Here is a 21,478-nt window from a genome sequence, read left to right as displayed (position 1 = left end):
TAATATGAGGTTGAGCTAAGGAGACAAGGTAGAGGGTTTTGTGGGGTACCTTCAAGTGGCTCTAGTGACATGAAATTACACAGAATTTAGAAGTGGGTGTTATCTCTTGTTTTCATGCTTACACACAGTTCTCTCTCTCTCTCTCTCTCTCTCTCTCTCAAAGATTTATTTTATTTATATGAGCACACTGTAGCTGTCTTCAGACACACCAGAAGAGGGCATCTTGGTGGTTGTGAGCCACCACGTGGGTGCTGGGAATTGAACTCAGGACCTCCGGAAGAGCAGCCAGTACATTTTACAACTAAGCCATCTCTCCAGCCCCAGTTCTCTTTTTTTAAAAGATTTATTTTATGAGTACATATTTACATATATTTTATGTGTATGAGTATGATATGTTCATGCACACCAGAAGAGAGCGTCAAATCCCATTACAGATGGTTGTGAACCACCATGTGGTTGCTGGGAATTGAACTCAGGACCTCTGGAAGAATAGTCAGTGCTCTTGACCACTGAGTCATCTCACCAGCCCAACACATACTCATTTTAACAAAAGTACAAACTCCAGTGTGCCTGTAAGTTGCCAGTTCATAAACCTTGATTGATGTGTTTGCACATGGCCAGCCATGTGAAATAGATTTCCCGTAAGCTATGTCTCTACGGAGTACCATGTGGTGCTAAAATAGAGCCTGCTTCTCTGGAGAGCTGCTCAGCCAAGGGCACAGTGTGCTTTCTTAATGGCGGAGAACAGACATCCTACCGAAAGGAATGCCTTTTATTCGAAAAGGTTAGGTGGATAAATTTAGGAGCTAAAACCCATTTTGAGAATATCCCCAGGGCCCAGGCCTTTGGCACTAGTTTTTGTATTGGATTTTGAACTGTGTGTGAGTGTAGTCACTTTAAACTCTTTTTTTTGTTGTTGTTGTTGTTGTTGTTTTTGAGACAGGGTTTTTCTGTGTAATCCTGGCTGTCCTGGAACTCACTCTGTGGACCAGGCTGGTCTCGAACTCAGAGATCTGCCTGCCTCTGCCTCCTGAGTGCTGGGATTAAGTTGTGCACCACCACTGCCTGGCAAAACTCTTGATTTTCACTATATCTTTGTTTTCGTACAAATAACCGTAGTGATGTGGACTTTATTAGGTCTGTCTCTCAATTGGTCTATTTCTGTTATACTTTGGATAATTAATGAAAATTGTGTTTTTAAGACAATGGCGCTGGTGATGAAGATGCTTAAGATAACAGTGATAAGGTGTGGCAGGTAACTGCAGAGGCCAGAATCCGGTGTTGGATGCGTTGGAGCAGAGAATTATAGGCTCCAAAGGTTCCCAGCACCAAGTGTTCTTAACCACCAAAGCATCTCTCTGGCCCCTATCATGATTTATTGTTGTTGTTTTATTGTTTGAGATATTCTTATTAAATAGCCTGGGCCAGCCTTGAACTCACAGTAGTCCCCCTGCCTCAGCCTCCCAAATGCTGGCACCATAGGTGGAGGCACCAGCACACCTGGCTATTTAAGGAGAATGTTATTTCCAGTCATGGCTTGAACAGAAGATAATGGTGTTACATAACCAGCTTGTGTGTTTTTGTTTGTTTGTTTGTTTTTCCTTTAGCTTAAAGGGTTTTCTTTAACTAGTTCGCCATGAAGTGTTCTGTCCTGTCTCCTTGTGGTGACTTTAAATATTCTTGGCCCTGGGAGTGAACCTATTTGGAGGTGTGGCCTTGTTGGAGTAGGTGTGTCATTGTGGGTGTGGGCTTTGAGACCTTCATCCTAAACACATGGGAGCCAGTCTTCTCCTAAAGGCCTTCAGATGAAGATGTAGAACTCTCAGCTCCTCCTGCACCATGCCTGCCTGGATGCTGCCATGCTCCTGCTTTGATGATAATGGACTGAACCTCTGAACCTGTAAGCCAGGCCCAATTAAATGCTGTCCTTTATAAGAGTTGCTTTGGGGGGCTGGGGATTTAGCTCAGTGGTAGAGCGCTTACCTAGGAAGCGCAAGGCCCTGGGTTCGGTCCCCAGCTCCGAAAAAAAGAACCAAAAAAAAAAAAAAAAAAGAGTTGCTTTGGTCATGGTGTCTGTTTACAACAGTAAAACCCTAACTAAGACACTTCCCACATTGGCTGCAACTTGCACACTGTTCTCTGATGCTCCCCTTTGACTTTCTTCTGCTTGTGATTTGTTTCTTTTTACTTTTCACTGGAAACAATTCGAAAGTTACTAGGTTAAAAAAAAAAATCGCCAGAGCAGTACAGGAGACTCTCATGAGTGCTTCTGACAGACACCATGATGTTCGGCAATGGTCTCAGTCATGGCCTTGAGCTGGACCAGGGCCAGGCATGTGCTGGGTTGCTCTGTTTCTTTGTTTCTCTCCAATCCAGAATAGCTTCACAGTGACGTCCTACACCATCCTTCAGCTGGGCTTCTCTGATATTTCTCTCTTCATGACTGAAATGAGACTGTGCATTCTTTGGTAGGATTGTCACCAAAGTGGCAACTTTTTTAGTGCATCCCCCACAGACAGCCTACACTGTCAGTTTGCCATGATTCTGTGATGCTTAATACTGTTTGCTGCCAAAGCAACATTGTTTTTCCTCTGGGAATTAAAAACTGCTTTGTAGGAGAACCTTTGAGGCCATTCAAATATTATTTCCCTTCCAATTCTTTTTTTTTTTTAAGATTTATTCATTTTTTATATATAAGTACACTGTAGCTGTCTTCAGGTACACCAGAAGAGGGCATCGGATTTCTTTACAGATGGTTGTGAGCCACCATGTGGTTGCTGGGAATTGAACTCATGACCTCTGGAAGAGCAGTCGGTGCTCTTAACCGCTGAGCCATCTCTCCAGCCCTCCCTTCCAATTCTTGCTTCCCAGTTTGAGCATGTTTCATGCCTGGATTATTACTACCACAATCGACATGTAGTGGTTTTCTGGTTCTAATGCCACCAATCTGGTTATGCTCCACAGTTAGCACTCAACAGAGGATGCCAGTCAGTGGTAGACTCCTGTGTTATGTTCTCCATACCACAAGAAGAAACAACAACAACGAAAAGAATTCCCTTTCTCGTCATACATCTACTCACTTTCCTTATCATTTATTTACTTTAAAGATTTGATTATTTTTATTTATGCACGTGTCTCTGTCTGGGTATATGCTCATGAGAGTCTGAGGAGGCCAGAGGGGTCAGATTTCCCGGGGCTGGGATCTACAAGCCATTGTGAGCTGCCCAGTGTGGGTGATGTGAATTGAACTTGGGACCTCTGCAAGAATAGTTCATACCCTTAACCACTGAACTATCTCTTCAGCCCCTTCACCCTCTTATTCATATCACTGTGAATTCATGTTTTATTCAATGGATTGGAATTCATTATCATTGTCAATTCAAATGCTCAAATTGTTGCAGTACTGGGATACTCCTTGAGGCATTGATACAATAACTTCCTATTTGTGGGAAGGAAGAATCAAGCTCATCCCGCTCCTTTGCTAGTCACAAGTAGCAGGGTGGGAAAGGAGAGAAGAGGGTATTAGGAATCAAATCCCTCTGGAAGGAAGTCAGGCTTTCCAAAGTTCTTGCCCCCCTCAATTTGTGGAATGTGGGATTGGGGGTAAGAAGGCATACAGAGGATGTGACAGATGAAGCTAACAAGATATTAGACATGAGTCAGTTACATTCTGGTCCTGTGGAAAGCAGGGTCGGGTGGAGTGGGGGGATGTTGAGCCCAACTTTATCTGGGTCTTGAGGCTATGGGGCATCTCAACCTAGCCTCAGCAAATGACCTCTGTTGAAGAGCTTGGGTTTTGAAGTACCTGCTCTTTTGTGATTACCCCATCTTGAAAGCAGCATGACATCTGCAAACAACCCTGTGACTTAGCTATCTCTCTCTGATCCCTGAAGAAGCCAAAGTCACACATGTAAACACATAAGATAAAATAAATGTAATAATAAAATATAGTAGTAGTCATCATCCTTATCATACTATAAGCCAGGTATGGTGCTAGAACTTGAAATTCTAGAGCCAAGGAGGCAGGGGCAGGTGGATCCTTATGGCTCACTGGCCAGCCTCTTTTGTAAGCTGCAGGTCAGTGAGAGATCTTGTGTCAAAAAACAAGGTAAAAACAAACAAACAAACAAAAAACTGGGCAGTGGTGGCACTCACCTTTAATCCCAGCACGCATGAAGCAGAGGCAGAGGCAGAGAGGCAGAGAGGCAGAGAGGCAGAGAGGCAGAGAGGCAGAGAGGCAGAGAGGCAGAGAGGCAGAGAGAGAGGCAGAGAGGCAGAGAGGCAGAGAGGCAGAGAGGCAGAGAGGCAGAGAGGCAGAGAGGCAGAGAGGCAGAGAGGCAGAGGAGAGGCAGAGAGGCAGAGAGGCAGAGAGGCAGAGAGGCAGAGAGGCAGAGAGGCAGAGAGGCAGAGAGGCAGAGAGGCAGAGGAGAGGCAGAGAGGCAGAGGAGAGGCAGAGAGGCAGAGAGGCAGAGGAGAGGCAGAGAGGCAGAGAGGCAGAGAGGCAGAGGAGAGGCAGAGAGGCAGAGAGGCAGAGAGGCAGAGAGGCAGAGAGGCAGAGAGGCAGAGGAGAGGCAGAGAGGCAGAGGCAGGCAGATCTCTATGCGTTTGAAGCCAACCTGGTTTATAGAGCAAGTTCCAAAAACAGCCATGGACAGTTACACAGAGAAACCCCCCATCTCATCCAAACAAACAAACAGACCAACAACCCAAAACAAGGTGGATGCTCGATTTGGCAGCAGATATCTAAAATTGACAATACAGAGAAGATTAGCATTGCTCCCAAATGAGGATGACCCCAAATCCATGAGTTGTTCCATATTAAAAAACAAACCGGGGCTGGAGACATGGCTCAGTGGTTAAGAGCACCGACCGCTCTTCCCGAGGTCCTGAGTTCAAATCCCACAACCACATGGTGGCTCACAACCATCTGTGATGAGATCTGATGCCCTCTTCTGGTGTGTCTGAAGACAGCTACAGTGCACTCATATAATAAATAAATAAAATATTAAAAAAAAAAACCAAACCAACAACAACAATAACAATAAGAAAAAAACCAAGGTAGGTGGGGCGGGGCCTGAGAGAAAACACCGTAGGTTCTCTTCTGGCCTCTGCATGCTTGTTCACCCACACACAGAGAAAGGTTGGGTAGGCACACAAAGACCTAGAGAAGAGTGCTTGTTATGACTTTGTATGGAGCCTCCAAAGCAGGCAACCTAATGTTGTTCAGCTTATGAGTGAGTGTTAGCTATTTTCTGTTTCTGTGATAAAACACTTGGGTAGGAAAGGGTTTATATGACTTAAACCTCCATGTTACCGTTCATCATTGAGGGATGTCAGGACCAGTACCCAAGGAAATCAGGAGGCAGGAGCTGAGGCAGAAACCATGGAAGAGCAATGTTACTGACTTATTGTTCATGGCTTGCTCACCTACATCTATCTATCTATCCATCTATCCATCTATCCATCCACCCATCCATCCATCTGTCAGTCTGTCCGTCCATCCATCCATCTATCCGTCTATCTATCCATCCACCTATCCACCCATCCATCCATCATCAGTCTGTCTGTCTGTCTGTCTATCTATCTATCTATCTATCTATCTATCTATCTATCTTATTGGTTTTCCAGATAGGGTTTCCCTTTGTGGCCTTGGCTGTCCTCGAACTAGCTCTGTAGACTAACCAGGCCTTGAACTCACAGAGCTCCACCTGCCACTGCCTCCTGAGTGCTTCGATTAAAAGTAGCCGCCCAACCACATTTGTTTATTTATTTGTTTTGTTTGTTTGTTTTGGATTTGTTTTTTTCTTTTGTTTGATATGGTCTCACTATGAATTCTTGGCTGGCCAGGAACTCGTTATATATACTAGGCAGGCTTCGAACTTGAAATTCCACTACCTCTGCACCCCTCCGCAACTCCCAACCCCCATCCCTGTGCTGGGGTCAAAGGTGTGCACCACCATGTCCACTACAACTACTTTTCTTGGTATGAATTCCATCCCTAGTAGCATACCACACCCCAAAGTCTAATCTCTGCAAACAGGCATGCCTTTGTGCTACTTTAGTCAGACAGTGGCAAGTATCACCACAGGAAGTCGAGGATCTTCTGTGACAGAGGACGGGATACCAATGGACCTCAAGGCCATTTTGAAGTGCATTTTGAGATTGGGGGGATAGAAATGTGTTAGTCTTGACGAAATTGTGTCTACGTATGCAAAATACATAGGAGTGTAATTTGAAATAGGGGACATTTTGGAGTTGGAGAAATGGCTCGGTATTAAAGTAGTTGTTGCTTAGCATAGGACCTGGGTTCAGTTCCTGGCACCCTCATTTCCAGGAGGATCTGATCCTTTCGGGAACCAGGCATATGTACATGTGTACATGCATATAAAAACTCATATGCATAAAATGAAGTCAGTCTGAGGGGGGAAACAAAGGTGGCTTTTGAGGACTATTAGCTCAGTGGGAGAGTACTTGTTTCCCATGAGGCCCTGTGTTTGATCCCTTTACAAGATTTCTTTTGGTGGTGGTTGTGGTGCATGCCTACTGTGATGGTTTGTACGTGCTCAGCCCAGGGTTTGGCACTATTAGAATGTGTGGCCCTGTTGGAATAGGTGTGTCACGGTGGGTGTGTGCTTTAAGACTGCCATCCAGACTGCCTAGAAGAAAGTCTCCTGCTAGCAGCCTTCAGATGAAGATGTAGAACTCTCAGTTCCTCCTGCACCATGCCTGCCTGGATGCTGCCATGTTCCCGCCTTGATGATAATGGACTGAACCTCTGAACCTGTAAGTCAGCCCCAATTAAATGCTGTCCTTTATAAGAGTTGCCTTGGTCATGGTGTCTGTTCACAGCAGTAAACCCTGACTAAGACACCTACAGTCTTAGCACTCAGAATGAGGCAGGAAGATTTCAGGGTTGGAGAATAGCCTGAGCTACATAGCAAGACCCTGAATTAAGATAAATGAAATTGCTTGTAAATTATTGCCACGACCATTATCATGCATTCATTTGCAATTCCAAAGACAAAAACTGGGGTACAAGCAGTTTACTAACCATGGTGAGGGTGGTTTGGGAAGAGTAGGGAGTCCTGGAAAGAGACGGAAGAATGTGTCTTTGTTGCCCTTGTTTTGCTTTCTCGGCTTCTTGGATGCTGGGATTCCAAGCAGTGTCACTGCAGTAGGCTGATAGCATGTTAGAGAGCACTCTGTTGGTCAGTTTTGCAGTACTGTAACAGATACCTGAGATCGTCCACTCAGCAAGAGGACATGTTTATTTTGACTCGAAAGTTCTAAACCAGACTGGGATCCATAGGAAGAACCTGTCTCAAAGGAAACTATTCCTTCTTGAGAATCACACTGTTCATGAAGGACAGGACTATTCATTCAGCAATGCTTGGCAAAAAACTCCTGTCTTGGAGGATGCTTCTGACTGGGGCACTTGTGGGGAAGGGGGAAGGCAGTAAATTCTCTGTGCCTTAAATGGGTGTTTATGAATTTAGCAGGGTGAAAGTCTGTAAAATAGGGTCAAGTACCGAATAGGGGCAGGGGTGCAGAGGCCTTTGATGTTTGGCTGGGGACATGTGTGTGTGTAGGAATTAATTCATAAATACTGCTGAAATCTTTTCAGCAAACATAACAGGAACAAGGTGCCATGGTCAGGAAGACTCTTGGCTTGGTCTGTCTCATTCTATGCACAGTCTAATTGCAAGCATTCTGTTGACCTCATAGTATCCACTGGAGGACTTCCATCTCTGGGAAAATGGCAGCTAGATAGCCAGGGGCAGGGTGGGGATGGGGGAGGGAGACCTTATGAAATACCTCAGATAGAAGGAGAGAGAATCCAGACGGCTCTGGAGGTCCATTACACTCTCGTTTCTTTGCTTAGCGAGAAACTGCTTCAGCAGGGCTGTTAGCTCAATGACAGGACAGCTTTGCCAGTGGCTGGAGTCCAGAAGAAAATGCTAGCTGCATTGACCAGGAAGATTCCCTTTGTCTTGGGTTAGATGTTCGATGAACTTGCTATACCTTGCCAAAATCTGCTTATCTAGCGAACGGGCGGGTGACACATTACGTCCCATGCTACAGGTTGCTAGTGCCGCGTGTATCTGTGGCCTTTCCAGGGCAGAGTGGTGACAGAATGAGGGGACGCCTCAGAGGCTGTGAGCTGAATGTCACAGGGGCATCACAAGTTTCAGGGCAGACTGAGGTATAGAACACTACTTTGTCTACCACAGCAGTCAGTGCACAGCCGCGCTAATGGAATGTGCTCTGTGAAGAGAGAAGTTTGGGGGACCTGGAGGGGCTTGCTCTCCAGCACGTCCCCCTGTTGTCATTGACGACCCCGACTCTTCAGAGGCACAAGTGCAGGAAGCCATGGTAACCAGGCAACGATCTCAGGGCAGATGCCTCCGTAAGAGTGGTATGAATGTGGACGGAAAAGAAGACGCATGCGTGGCCAGGAACCATTGCTGAGGGACAGTGAGGCAAGACTGAGAACGAAGCCACTGGGTCAGCTACTCTTTGTTGCCGGAATAAAACGCCGCGAACAAACGTGACGTATGGAAGAATTTGCCTCAGCTTAAATAAACTGAGAGGAGGAGTCCACAAGAGACCAGGGAGGCATGGCTGCCACATGCAACCCGGGCAGGAGGCTGAGCAATCTCATTCCCAAATCCTCCCCTCTCGTTTATTGAGGCAGGTTTATATTCTACAGTCCTGGTTGGACCCTGTCTCTAAAAAGGAAAACTCAAAGAAACTAAGAAAGCACTTAGGACTGAATGAGAGGGGGAAATAACATGTCACAATAAGCGAGATGCTGCCCATGCCGTGCTGAGAGACAAATGTATACCTCTAAGTGCACAAGTCAGAAATGAGCAGGGCCAGCTAGCTGGTCAGGGGGCTCAGAGGGGAAGGCACCTGCTACCAAGCCCGAGGACCTGAGTTCAATCCCAAGGTCCACATGGAGGGAGGCTAGAACCAGCTCCCCCAAGCTGCCCTCTGACCTCCACACGTGAGGACAGCATGCACGGACGGACTAAATAATGTAATAAAAAATGGCAAGACAAAGAAATTATTAGTGTGGCACGCCCGTAACTGCAGTTCCCACTTCAAGAAACGAGCTGAGTTGAAAGTAGACCACAAAGAAACATGGAACTAATAAAGAAGGCAACCAATCGTGGTGATAGATAGCATCTGTGGTCGCTCCCCTCTAAACCCATAGCTCGATCCTTATCATGAGAAAAAGATCAGACAAATTCCAGAGGAGAAAGCCTATAAAATTTCTGACCATTACTCCCTAAAAACAAAGTCTGAGGAACATTCAGAGCCAAGAACCTCCAGATTCACAGTGACTGTGATGTGGTATCCCAGGTAGGACCCGGAAAAAAAGAAAGTGGGGGAAATCCAAATGACGTTCAGGCTTGAGTTGGTAATGATGTGTTGCTGGGACTTGGGAACTGTAAGTGTAGCATCGTCTGAGCCACGGATATTAGAGACAGAGAATATGAAAACTCTCAGGCATTCTCATGTAAACGGTTTTAAAAATCTTACATCCCATCCTCCTGAGAAACAAAACAGCAACAGAAACTAGCAGTTTCCTCATGCTCAGATAGTTTAATTCGAGAATTATATGAAACAGGCCAAGAAATCAACACGAGCTTCACACAGTCTCTTCTAGGAAATAGGAAAGAGAGATGTCTTCACTCAGGTCAGACTCAGAACCATTCTGACATCCAAACCAGAGACAGAGGTTACCATAAAGAATACCGGAGGGTTGGGGATTTGGCTCAGTGGAAGAGCGCTTTCCTAGTAAGCGCAAGGCCCTGGGTTCGGTCCCCAGCTCTGAAAAAAAGAAAAGAAAAAAAAAAAAAAAAGAATACCAGAAAGCTGGGTGGTGATGGTGGTGTACGCCTTTCATCCTACCACTCAGGAGGCAGAGCCAGGCAAATCTCTGTGTTCAAGGCCAGCCCGGGCTACACAGGAAATCCTGTCTCAATAACAAAGCAGAAACAAACAAACACCAAAACAGACAAACAAAACTGAGAAACAAAAACCTGGGAGGCAGAGGTAGGTGGAGTTCTCTCTTTTTTTCTTTTCTTTTCTTTTTTTTTTTTTTCCGGAGCTGGGGACCCCTGGGGACCGAACCCAGAGCCTTGAGCTTGCTAGGCAAGCGCTCTACCACTGAGCTAAATCCCCAATACCGGTAGGTGGAGTTCTTAAGAGATCAGCCAGGCCAGTCCGGGCTACAAACACTGTCTCAAAATGAGGGGGAGGGGGAAGGGGAAGGAGCTGCAGGAGGAGGAGGGGACCGGACAAGGAAGCCCTGCTTCCTAAAATGTACACAGAAAATGTACATTTTCCCCACTCCTTGCCTTTCTCCTACTTCTGAGCCTCAGTGGAAACCCCAGGGGAGATCTCCAGACTTAGGACTACCAGCCTCGGCTGACTGCTTCTGAAGACTGGGCAGAGCCTCAGATCACTCTGGGACGCTTTCCTGAGCCTCCTGGGGTGCTTACCTCCCACCTGGGGCTGAAGCCGGGATCTCTTCCCTCAGTGTGTGTCCTTGGTGGTGGTAGGGAGAGCTAGAGGTTCAGGCCCATGCCATGCCTACAAAAAGATCATAAAAGTCCTTCTGAGGAAGCGCAAGGTCCTGGGTTCGGTCCCCAGCCCCGGGGGGGGGGGGGGGGGAAGTCCTTCTGCAGCTCTTTGCTGAGGTGAATCTGGGATAGTCGACTTTTCCTCAGGAAAAGAACTTCAGCAGAGCAAGCGTGGAGCAGAGCCGGAGTTTTCTGAGAAGTTTGGAGGGGAGATGACTCCGTAAGCGCACTTGCTGAAAAGGAAAGACCCGAGTTCGAATCCCCAGCATCCACATAAAAGAAGGCTATGGCTGCATGCGTCTCTACTCGTGAGCTGCTGGGCAAAGTTAGAAAGATCCTAAGGAACTCACTGGCCAACGAGCTTAAAAATGTCAAGCTCTAGATTTAGTGAGAGACATTGCCTCAAAAAAAATAAGGTGGAAGGACAGGAGAAATGGCTCAACGGTAAAAGCATTTGTTGGTGTTCTCAACAGACTTCGTTCCCATGAGGCTCAGTTACACAACCATGTGTAACTCCAGTTCCCGAGGATATGACGCCCTCTTCTGACCTCCTCCGGTACTGCATGTGCGCGCGCATATAGAGGCTTATACACATCAAATAAAAAATTAAATCTAAAGTAAAATTTTTATAAATGTAGAAATAGAAGACATTTGAGGGTTGGGGATTTAGCTCAGTGGTAGAGCGCTTGCCTAGGAAGCGCAAAGCCCTGGGTTCGGTCCCCAGCTCCGAAAAAAAGAACCAAAAAAAAAAAAAAAAAAAAAAAAAGAAGACATTTGAAATCCTCTAACCTCCACGCGTGCGCACAAGCACAGGCACACACAATGTAAGTATTCACCGGTGAAATGAGCCAATTCAAGCCAAATTATATAAAGGTAGGTTTACTGGGAAGTCTCAGTCCGGACGGCTCACTGGTCCCAAGGAAGGAGACCAAGGAAGTCGCCGTGGGGAAGGAGACAGAGGGTAGGAGAAAGAGAGAAACAGCTTGTGTACACATGGAGAGAGAAAATGTAGAGGGGAAAGAGAGGAGAGACCAAAAATGTCTGGAGTATATAGGGAAGAGCTTCTGGGGAGGTGGGAGGAGCCCAGCCCTGGAAAGTTCAATATAGAGGGCGGGGTGTGCCAGCCTTATCCTATAGCTGATGGGGAGGAGGGATACGGGCCAGTCCACATTGGTATGTAAAATATGCACCTCCGCCATTTGTCCTGAGTCTGAATCCCAGCACACATGTGATTTTAACACATACACTCTCACACAAAGGTCATAGATAATTTCTTCGCTGTTGGCGAAATGAGCCAATTTGAGCCAGATTATTATATATTTAAAGGCAGGTTTTTTTAGGAAGCTGCTCTCAGGTGGGCGAGTTCAGGGGTTAAGGGCCCTAGGTCATGGGAAAAGGGGAGGTGGGGAGGAGAGGGAGAGAGAAAGAAAGGGGCCAGTGTGGGGCCCGGGCCGAGAGGGGGAGGGGGAGAGAGAGAAAGCAAAATGTGGATGCGTGTTCAGGGTTGGGGGCAGGGTATGCCAGATAGGGACTGAGGGATGCTGGAGGAACCTGGTCTGTTTTGGTATGTGAAATATGCACCCCAGTTCCTTGTCCCAGGTCAGAAACCAAACAAAAGGTCACACAGATTTCAACAGGGAGGTGGTGTGTGTGTGTGTGTGTGTGTGTGTGTGTGTGTGCGCGCGAGAGAGAGAGAGAGAGAGAGAGAGAGACAGAGAGACAGAGAGACAGAGAGAGACAGAGAGACAAACAGACAAACAGACAAACAGACAGACAGACAGACAGACCAAACCTCAGGAGAAGGACGATGCACACCCAGGACTCTATCATGTGTGTTATTGGTGGTTTCTGAGGTCACCTCATTCAAAAGGCTTTGAACCTTCTTGCCTTGTTTTTCCATTTACTAAATGAGTCTATTGTGTGATCTCTGCAGCGTGCAGGATAAGATTACAGGGTAATAAAGAGCAGAGGGCAAAGGGGTTAAGGAATCTCCAATGTACTAGGTCACGAGGAGGGTGGGACCTGTTGACTGTAAACAAGTTTTCTCTCATCTTGTTTTCGAGGTTCCCAGGAAGTTACAGGTTCCTAGCTGGCAAGGGAAGAAGGCTAAACCTGAAGGTCACATACGCTCTGTCCATAGGGAAGGCTCTTTGCTATTTTAATATTCTCATAGTATTTCTGCATATAAGCATTCTTTGCGAAGACTTCGTTAGTTGTGTTAAAATGCTTTATTCCTAGCTGGTGAGACGCTAATCTGATCACCTTGGATTGAGGGTCGCCTTTCCCTTTCACATGTGCCCTTAATTTTCCTGCTTCAGTGGGGGCTCAGACCCTGGGCAAGTCCAGGTTGGCACCCCAGGTTGCTAGGGCTAGCTTGGCACTAGTGGTGTACGGGTGTGTTTCGTTCCTTTAGAGCCCAGAGCAAACACTGTCAGGCTGACTTGTTCTCTTCTCTCCTCCCCATGACCCTTCTCTTCCTTGAAGGGTGCTTCTGCTAATTTTGGCTTAGGACTCTAATCCTGTGCCAGGTGAGCTCCAAAGAAACATCACAGCTAACTACTAAGGAAGGAAAGAAAAAGAGAAAGAAAGGAAGAAGGGAGTGAGGGAGGGAAGGAGGGAGGAGGGGGAAGGAAGAGAGGGAGGGATAGGTGGGAGGGGTGGGGAGGAAAGGAACAGAGAAGCTATAATAGGGCCTTATAGTCTTGGCGTTTGGAGGTATGGATGGAATTCTAGGCAACTGAAAGCTCAGAAATTCTCTTTTGAATTTGTCAACATTCATTTTCTTCCGTTTAGGGCAGCTGGTCTATTTGAGTGCACAGGTGCGGTCTCTAAAAGCACTTTATTGAACTTTGTCTTATAAGAAGATGGTGCAGGGGTTGGGGATTTAGCTTAGTGGTAGAGTGCTTGCCTAGCAAGTGCAAGGCCCTGGGTTCAGTCCCCATCTCTGAAAAAAAAAAAGAAGAAAGGGAGAGAAAAAAAAAAAAAAAGAAGAAGATGGTTCAGGTTCTGTTTAATTTACAACTCTAGCAGTTTTAAAGCGTTCTCATGACAAAATTTGAATTTAACTTTATTTAGTCCCGGCTCTCCTGGAACTTGCTATGTAGCTCAGGCTACCTCCATTGCACAGATACCTGCCCGCCTCTGCCTCCAGAGTGCTAAGATTAAAGGAATGAACCAGCGTGCCTGACTTATTTTTTACTTGTTTTTGAGACAAGTCTCACACTGCAGTCCTGAAATTCAGTATGTAGCCCAGGCTGGCCCTGAGCCCGGGGCAAGCCTTCTGCCTTAGTTCCCTGTGGGCTAGGATTACATGTGAGAGCAACCCCGTGGGCTGATTCGTTTACTTTTGCTTTTTCTTGTGGATGCTGTAGGTTCGGGTTTCCCTTCTGCTCATTTCACTTTTTCCTTCTTGACGTCAATGTTTTACCTTGAACATCACCCACTGTTTTGTAAACGTATCCATATAAGCAGGATCAAACAGAAAATGCCTTCTAATCCTTATCTCTCTCCCCAGTGATTAAACACTTGCCAAAAAATTGTTCTTTGATGTCTGTGCATCTCCCCCCCCCCCCTTTTTTTTTCTCCTTACTTCTAAAATTGTATTCAAGACCCGAACTTGGAAGCTCCTTGGGAATAGCCTTGTAGCCAAGTGATTTATTTCCTGGCTATTCTGTCCCATGGTCTTTGGCTTCCTTTAAAACCTGAGGTGATAGAGCCTCCCCTCTCTTAACAACAGCCATGCAGCCAGCACTCCGGCAACTCTGTGAGGAGGTTACTATTATCCTAAGCATACAGGTAAAGACATGTAGCAAATGGCTTGGCCACGTGTACATGAGGTTGGGTGGGAGTGATAGCAGTTGGTCCCAGCACGGCTAATCCACTAGCAAAACCAAGCCAAAACAAGCTAAGCTTGGGAACACCACCAGCTTTTAACCCCAGCACTCAGGAGGCAGAGCTAGGCAGATCTCTGTGAGTTCATGTCCCACCTTGTCTACATAGTGAGTTCCAGGCAAGTTAGAAGGTCTACATAGTAAGACCTTGCCTAAAACACCGCCAACAAGTCTCACCAGGGAGCTGAGTCCTGGAACCCAGGTGACCTGCCCATGATAACCACTGAGCTGGCATAACCTCCCAATCACTGTCCCTGAGGGGTTGGCTTCTGAGTACTCCTTACTTTCATAAACCAAGCATGTCTCCACAGAGGGTGAAGTACAACAGGCTGGGACCTTTATGCTAAAAGGCCATTTTGAATAGGTCATGTTAGTTTGTGAGGTTGTGGGGCGGTGGTGTTTCTGTGTGCTAACTAAAGTCACAAACTCAGCATTTATCTGGTTTACAGTATCATCAGCATCAGGGCTTCCTCAGAAGTGGGTCCTAGACCCGCATCTTTCCTTCTCTAACCTGCTCTGCGGTCAGCAGCGCCCCAACGCACACAACCACTCCACACACCACACTACAAAGAGGAAACTGGCCAAACCCTTGTGCCTCACGACACCGTCTCTTCTGGAGATGGACAGCACGCAGCGCTGGCCATCGTCTTGTGGGAATCCCTTCACAGTGTACTTTCAGGGCTCATCTCTCCTGTCTCTTAAGTCTAACTTGAAAGCCAGGGGAGCAATCACAAGAGAAGGTTGGTTCATGTGTGGGGTTGGGTGTTGTTGGGGGGTGCTGACCTGGCCTTGAGAGCTCCCTGTCCCTCGATATGGTCAGGGAATTGGGGTGACACCAGGAGAAACATTCTCCCCAGCTCCCCGGCTGGAGAAGCAGTTCTGGAAGCCCAGGGACCTCCTTCCGCTGACCTGCCCCTCAGGACAGATGCTATCTATTGTGGTTAAGCTGCAATGCGACCTTTCAACCTTACAACCAGCCTTCAAGGTAAATAGCCTTATTTTTATTTTATCAAAGAAGAAACAGAGGTTTCCAGAAGATAACTCACCACTCCCCTCCTGAGAGTGATAAAGGCCAAGTTCTTAACATTCCTGCTGCCTCTTTAGACGGACCAGCCAATCCTGATCAACTGGTTAGAGCCCCTGCCCTGAGGGATTAACTCACAAGTCCTCCCAGAAGTGCTCTGTAATCTTCGAGGCAGAACCATAAACACCATTAGCCCTGGAGACTCCAGAGAAAATTGGAATAGTAAGACCTCAGACCCTGACTGCTCTTCAGTAAAGGCGTGTGGGCACTCAGAGGTCTGTTAAGGATTCAGTGACTTCCTCGTGGCTGCCTGTGGGTGTCTACCTGTTTTACCCCAACAGACTTCTACAGTGTTGGTGCTACATAGATGCTTCCTGACTTCCTGAAAGTTTCAGGTTTTTTTTAAAGTTTTTTTTTTTTTTTAAGATTTATTTATTACATATAAGCACATTGTAGCTGTCTTCAGACACACCAGAAGGCATCGGATCCCATTACAGATGGTTGTGAGCCACCATGTGGTTGCTGGGAATTGAACTCAGAACCTCTGGAAGAGCAGTCAGTGCTCTTAACCGCTGAGCCATCTCTCCAGCCCAAGTTTCAGTTTTTAATCTCTCTCTCTCTCTCTCTCTCTTTCTCTCTCTCCCTTTTCTTTTCTTTTCTTTTCTTTTCTTTTTAAATTTCGCACCTAACGTTAAATCACACCATGTGCCATCGAGTGAAGAGGATTCCCCACCTCAAAGTTCTGTGTACGCATCGTTAATGTTTGACCAGGTTTAAACAAACCACCGTTCACTGCATGGTTTGTAATGAAGAAACTCATTAACTGCATAACGGCCTCGTGCTCCCCAGCCTAAAATATAGAATGTGCTCAATATTAAAAATTAAAACACACGCATCAAAAATATAATAGCTAAATAGGGGGTATTAAAAAGCAAGAGGCACTATTTGAACAGATGTCAAACCATCAAGGGATTCACAGAAATACTTGGCAAATTTTGACTTAGCCCAGAGCCTGGGGTAAAAATAAAACTTGATGCAGACCAAACACAGATTAAAGGAGTCAGTTTAAGGAGAGGCTTCACCCAGTGATAGAAACCTCAACCTTCCATGTCTGGGGTCCCTCCTCAGCTCCCGGGCACATTTGTCCAAGGATCACCTGAAGTTCTGAACGGGTCAGAAACACCTCTGACTGTTGAACTGCTGTCCTCATATTTATTTTGATTTCAGGTCTTTGTGATGTTTTGATCATTTCTGAGTCTTTCGGGGGTGCGCAGGGGTTGGGGAGGTGTCCTCTGGCAACTTAGAGAAGCCCTCACCACCGCCTGATATCAATACTTTGCTGTCACATCTCAGATGTGTGGAATGTGTCTCAGTATAATGGCATGGTGGATGAAGTAATGGATATTTAGTTTTGGTACATTTATGTGAACATTTTTGTAGCCTTTTATTTTATCTTTTTAAAGATTTTTATTTATTATTGTGTGTACATGTATAAGCTATAGCTGTCTTCAGACACATCAGATCTCATTACAGATGGTTGTGAGCCACCATGTGGTTGCTGGGAATTGAACTCAGGACCTCTGGAAGAGCAGTCAGTGCTCTTACCTACTGAGCCATCTCCTGGCCCTTCATTTTATTTTAATATTATTTTCTATTTAATGTGTGTGAGCATCTGCCTGCGTATATGTATACGTACCATGTGCATGTAATACCCATGGGGGGGTCAGAAGAGGGCGTTGCATCCTCCTGGACCTGGAGTTACTTGTGCTTGTGAGCTGCCACTGGGAGCTGGGGATCAATAGAGTCCTCTTCATGGGTAATAAGTGCTCTTAACCACTGAGCCATCTCCCCAGCCCCCTTTGTAGCATTTTAATCTCCAGGTCTTCTTCTGATATTCCAGGGAGCTATACTCAAGATTCACAAAGTCTTAACAATTTTCCAGACAGTGCCTTCGATGCACAAGGAAAGGAACACACCATGTTTGCAAGTCTTCTTTTACTGGTGAATGGGTCACGTTTAGTTTCAGCTGTCAGGAAGACTCTAACACTGAGCCAGTTGAGAGGAGGGCACCTCAGCTAAGAAATTGCCTCCCTCAGACCGGCTTGAGGGTGTTTGATTGGTTACTAATGACGTAAGAGGGCCGAGCCCACTCTGGGCAGGGCCACCTCTGGGCAGGTGGCCGGGATGGTATAAAATGCTGACTGAGCACGTGCAGGGGAAGAAAACCAGAAAACATTGTTCCTCCATGGTCTGTGCTTCTGTTTTGGTCCCAGGTTCCTGCCCTGAGATCCTGATCTGGCTTTCCTATGTGACAGACTGTAAGCTAAGTCAATAAATGTTTTTCTCTCAAATCGGTTTTAGTCGTGGAGTTTTATCACAGCAACGGAAAGCAAATTAGGACAGAAATTAGTACCAGATAGTGGGGTCTTGCGGTGATGCACCAGACCATGTTCTGGTGTTTCTGTGTGTGTGTGTGTGTGTGTGTGTGTGTGTGTGTGTGTGTGTGTGTGTGTGCGTGCGCGCGCGCGTGCACATGCACATGTGTGTGTAAGCGTTTGGAATTCTGGGCTCAAAAGTCCATTGAGTGCTTGGAGCTTAAAGAGCTGATGTGGGAGCCTAGAAGCTAAGAAAGCTGGAACTTAGTGCAGCAGAGGCCTTGCTTCTAAAGTTTTCAAGGTAAGCAAAGACTCCATCAAAGCTGTTCGTGCACTATTTTTGATTAAAAAAAATGTGGAATGGGAATCTCTGCTTTACTGGGACAGAGGATATTGTGCCATTTCTTCTTGAGTACAGGGAAAAAAATAACGGTGTGTAATTCTGCTGCTGGAGAGAGGGCTCAGCAGTTACCACTTCCTGTGTGATCACGTAGCATGGAATCTGTAGGCCAGCATCCCTGTAGCACACTGAGTGTCCCACACATACCTGTAATCTCAGGGCTGAGAGAGGCAGAGACACGAACATTGCTGGGATCCAGCCTCAGGGAGAGACCCTGCCTCAAAGGAATACGAAGAGAATGATAGAGGGGATGCTCAATGCCCTCTTCTGGCCTCTGTGTCCCCTTTCTCCTGTGTATACACTCAGATAGACAGACACACAAGTAAGTAAATCCTAAGAAATAAAATGATACATTGTAAGTAAAAGTATTGTTTTGGGACCTGGAGAGCTGAGTCAGCAGTTAAGAACACTGTCTGCTCTTCCAGAGGACCTTGGTTCAATTCCCAGCACCCATGCGGTTGGTGGCTCATAACCATCTGTAGCTTGAGTCCCAACGGATACTATGTTCTCTTCTGGCCTTGTGGGCACTGTATGCATATGGTGCACAGATATACACTCATGCAAATCGCCCATACACATAAAACTAAAAAATTGTAAGCCTTCTTTTCAGATTTTTTTTTTTAGCTCTAACTAAAAACCAAAATTTTCTCTTAACTGTCAACTAAGTAATTTGAAATCATTTTCCCTTTCAACCAGCTAGCTTTATGACCCTGGAAAAGCTATTTACCTTCTAAAAATGTTAGCATTCCTATGTATTGTTGTTGTATGTGGATAACTGTGCATCTCCCTTACAGGGCTTCTATGAGGATAGGTGAACTGATACTGACTGGTGTACGCAGTCGTACAGAATGCACTCAAGGCTAGCTATGACTTGACTGTGAGCTTGCTTGGTTAACTGACTAATGGTGAGAGGAAACCCTCCTTAGTGTTTTGTGGTGAGAAATTTGCTGTTCCAAGCACGTCAGTATAAAACCCTGCACCATATTGTGCAATCATCGTTATCCATTTCTGAAACATCTCATCATTTCAAACAAAATTCTACACCGATGAAGCAATGCCTTCCTGTTCCCATGTGCCTCGCCCCTTAGGAACCTCTATTCTCCATTTCGTTTCTGTGAGCTTGACTGGTCTAGGTACCTCATACAAGTGAAATCATGTGAGTTTTGTTCTTCTGAATCTGGTTCATTTCTTTGCTTATTTTTTTTAAGATTTATTTTATTTATATGAATACACTGTAGCTGTCTTCAGACACACCAGAAGAGGGATGGTTGTGAGCCACCATGTGGTTGCTGGGAATTGAACTCAGGACCTCTGGAAGAGCAGGTCAGTGCTCTTAACCACTGAGCCATCTCTCCAGCTCCTGGTTCATTTTCTTAGGCAGAGTACAACCAAGCTACATTCATATTGTAACTTGTACCTGACCCTGGTGCCCGCTTACAAAATAATTACCTCTATATAGAAAGAATAAAATGAAAATACAGACATACACATATAACTTGCCTGTTCTGCTGATGGTGGACACTTTCTTCTTTCAGCTATTGTGAATAATGAGGTACAATTATTTCTCCGAGTTCCTGCTTTCGATTATGTCAGGCATACACCGTGTGTGTGTGTGTGTGTGTGTGTGTGTGTGTGTGTGTGTGTGTGTGTGATGAATAGAATGCTTCTGGCTGAAAAGGTGACGCAGTGGAAAAGAGCACTGGTTGCTCTTCCAGAGGACCAGAGTTCAATCCCCAGCACCGATGGGGCAGTTCACAACCATCTGTAGTCCCATTTCTGGGGATACAATACCTTCTTCTGCCTCTGTGGGCACCAGGTACACAAATAGTACATAGAAATACAAGCAGGCAAAACACTCGTGCACATTAAATACAAATAAATAAATAAATGAAAGAAATGGAGTCTTTGACAAGTGATTATGGTCAGATGTAGGTGAGGTTATCGTGAGTGGATTAGTGTCTTTCCAGTCCCAAGAGATCTGGGTTCTTCTTTGTAGTGTGAGAACATAGTAAGAAATTGGCTATGAACCAGGAAGTAACCTTTACCCTACTCTAGGACAGCTGGTGCCTTGATGCTGTAATTCTGAAGCCCAGGCTGTGAGAGATTTCCTATTTAAGCTACTAGGATTCTGGCATTTTGTTACAAGTTAGCAGAACAGTGTTGCGAGATCATAGGATAAATTCGTGTTTATCTTTTGGAGGCATTGCCAGACTGTTTCCCCATGTGGATTTCTTATTTCTCATTCCTATCAGCACTATGCAAACATTCTAGTTTCTATGTGTCCTAACCAAGAGTTATTTTCTGTCTTTTGATTGATGCAACGTTATTAAGGGCAAAGTTACTTCTCACTGTGGTTTAGGTCACATTTCCCCAGTGACTCATGGTCACACTTCAAAAATAATTTTTTTGTTGTTACTTTGCTTTTTTGTTTTGTTTTGTTTTTTTTTTTAAAGATTTATTTTTATTTATTATATATCTAAGTACACCGTAGCTGTCTTCAGATACACCAGAAGAGGGCATCAGATCTCTTTACAGATGGTTGTGGGCCACCATGTGGTTGCTGGGAATTGAACTCATGACCTCTGGAAGAGCAGTTGGGTGCTCTTAACCACTGAGCCATCTCTCCAGCCCTTGTTTTGTTTTTTAAAACAGGGTTTCTCTGTATAGCTCTGGTTGTCCTGAAACTTGCTCTGTAGACCAGTCAAGCCTCAAACTCAGAGATCCACCTGCCTGTTCTGCCTCCCAGAGTGCTGGGGTCTAAGGTGTGCATCATTTCTGCCCAGTCACTTCAAACATTTCAAATTACATTTAGTGTGTGCCTTAGTTAGGGTTTCCACTGCTGAGAAAGAGACACCATGACCAAGGCAACTCTTATAAAGGGGAACATTTAATTGGGGCTGGCTTACAGGTTCAGAGGTTCAGTCCATTATCACCATGGCAGGAAGTGTGGCAGCATCCAGGCAGAAAGGATGCTGGAGAAGGAGCCAAGAGTTCAACATCTTGATTTGAAGGCAGGCGGGAGAAGACTGGCTCTCCTGCCCTGGGTGGGGTTTAAGCAGAGGACCTCAAAGCCCACTGTCACAGTGACACATTTCTTCCACCAGGGCTACCCCTATTCTAACAAGGACCCACTGAGTGGGGTGGTTCTGATGCTAAGGTCCTGTTCCCCAATTGATTCTTGATCTCTCATTAAAGAA

The 21,478-nt window shown here is 45.8% G+C and overlaps 1 protein-coding gene and 1 non-coding gene across 1 annotated transcript; one reads left to right on the top strand and one right to left on the bottom strand.

Annotated features, from left to right (window-relative positions):
• Positions 1 to 21,478, bottom strand: part of Erich1 (glutamate-rich 1) — a gene marked incomplete at its 5' end in the record, with an annotated part of 52,793,804 nt that overhangs the window by 17,337,098 nt on the left and 35,435,228 nt on the right.
• Positions 4,721 to 4,823, top strand: LOC120097660 (U6 spliceosomal RNA). Its single transcript, XR_015640584.1, has one exon. It is a non-coding gene; the product is annotated as a U6 spliceosomal RNA (small nuclear RNA).

Source organism: Rattus norvegicus, chromosome 16 (assembly GCF_021556685.1).
Source record: "Rattus norvegicus strain SHRSP/BbbUtx chromosome 16, alternate assembly SHRSP_T2T, whole genome shotgun sequence".
NCBI lineage: Eukaryota > Metazoa > Chordata > Mammalia > Rodentia > Muridae > Rattus > Rattus norvegicus.
Note: the sequence above shows the minus strand (reverse complement) of the source record. Positions and strands in the feature narration are given on the sequence as shown.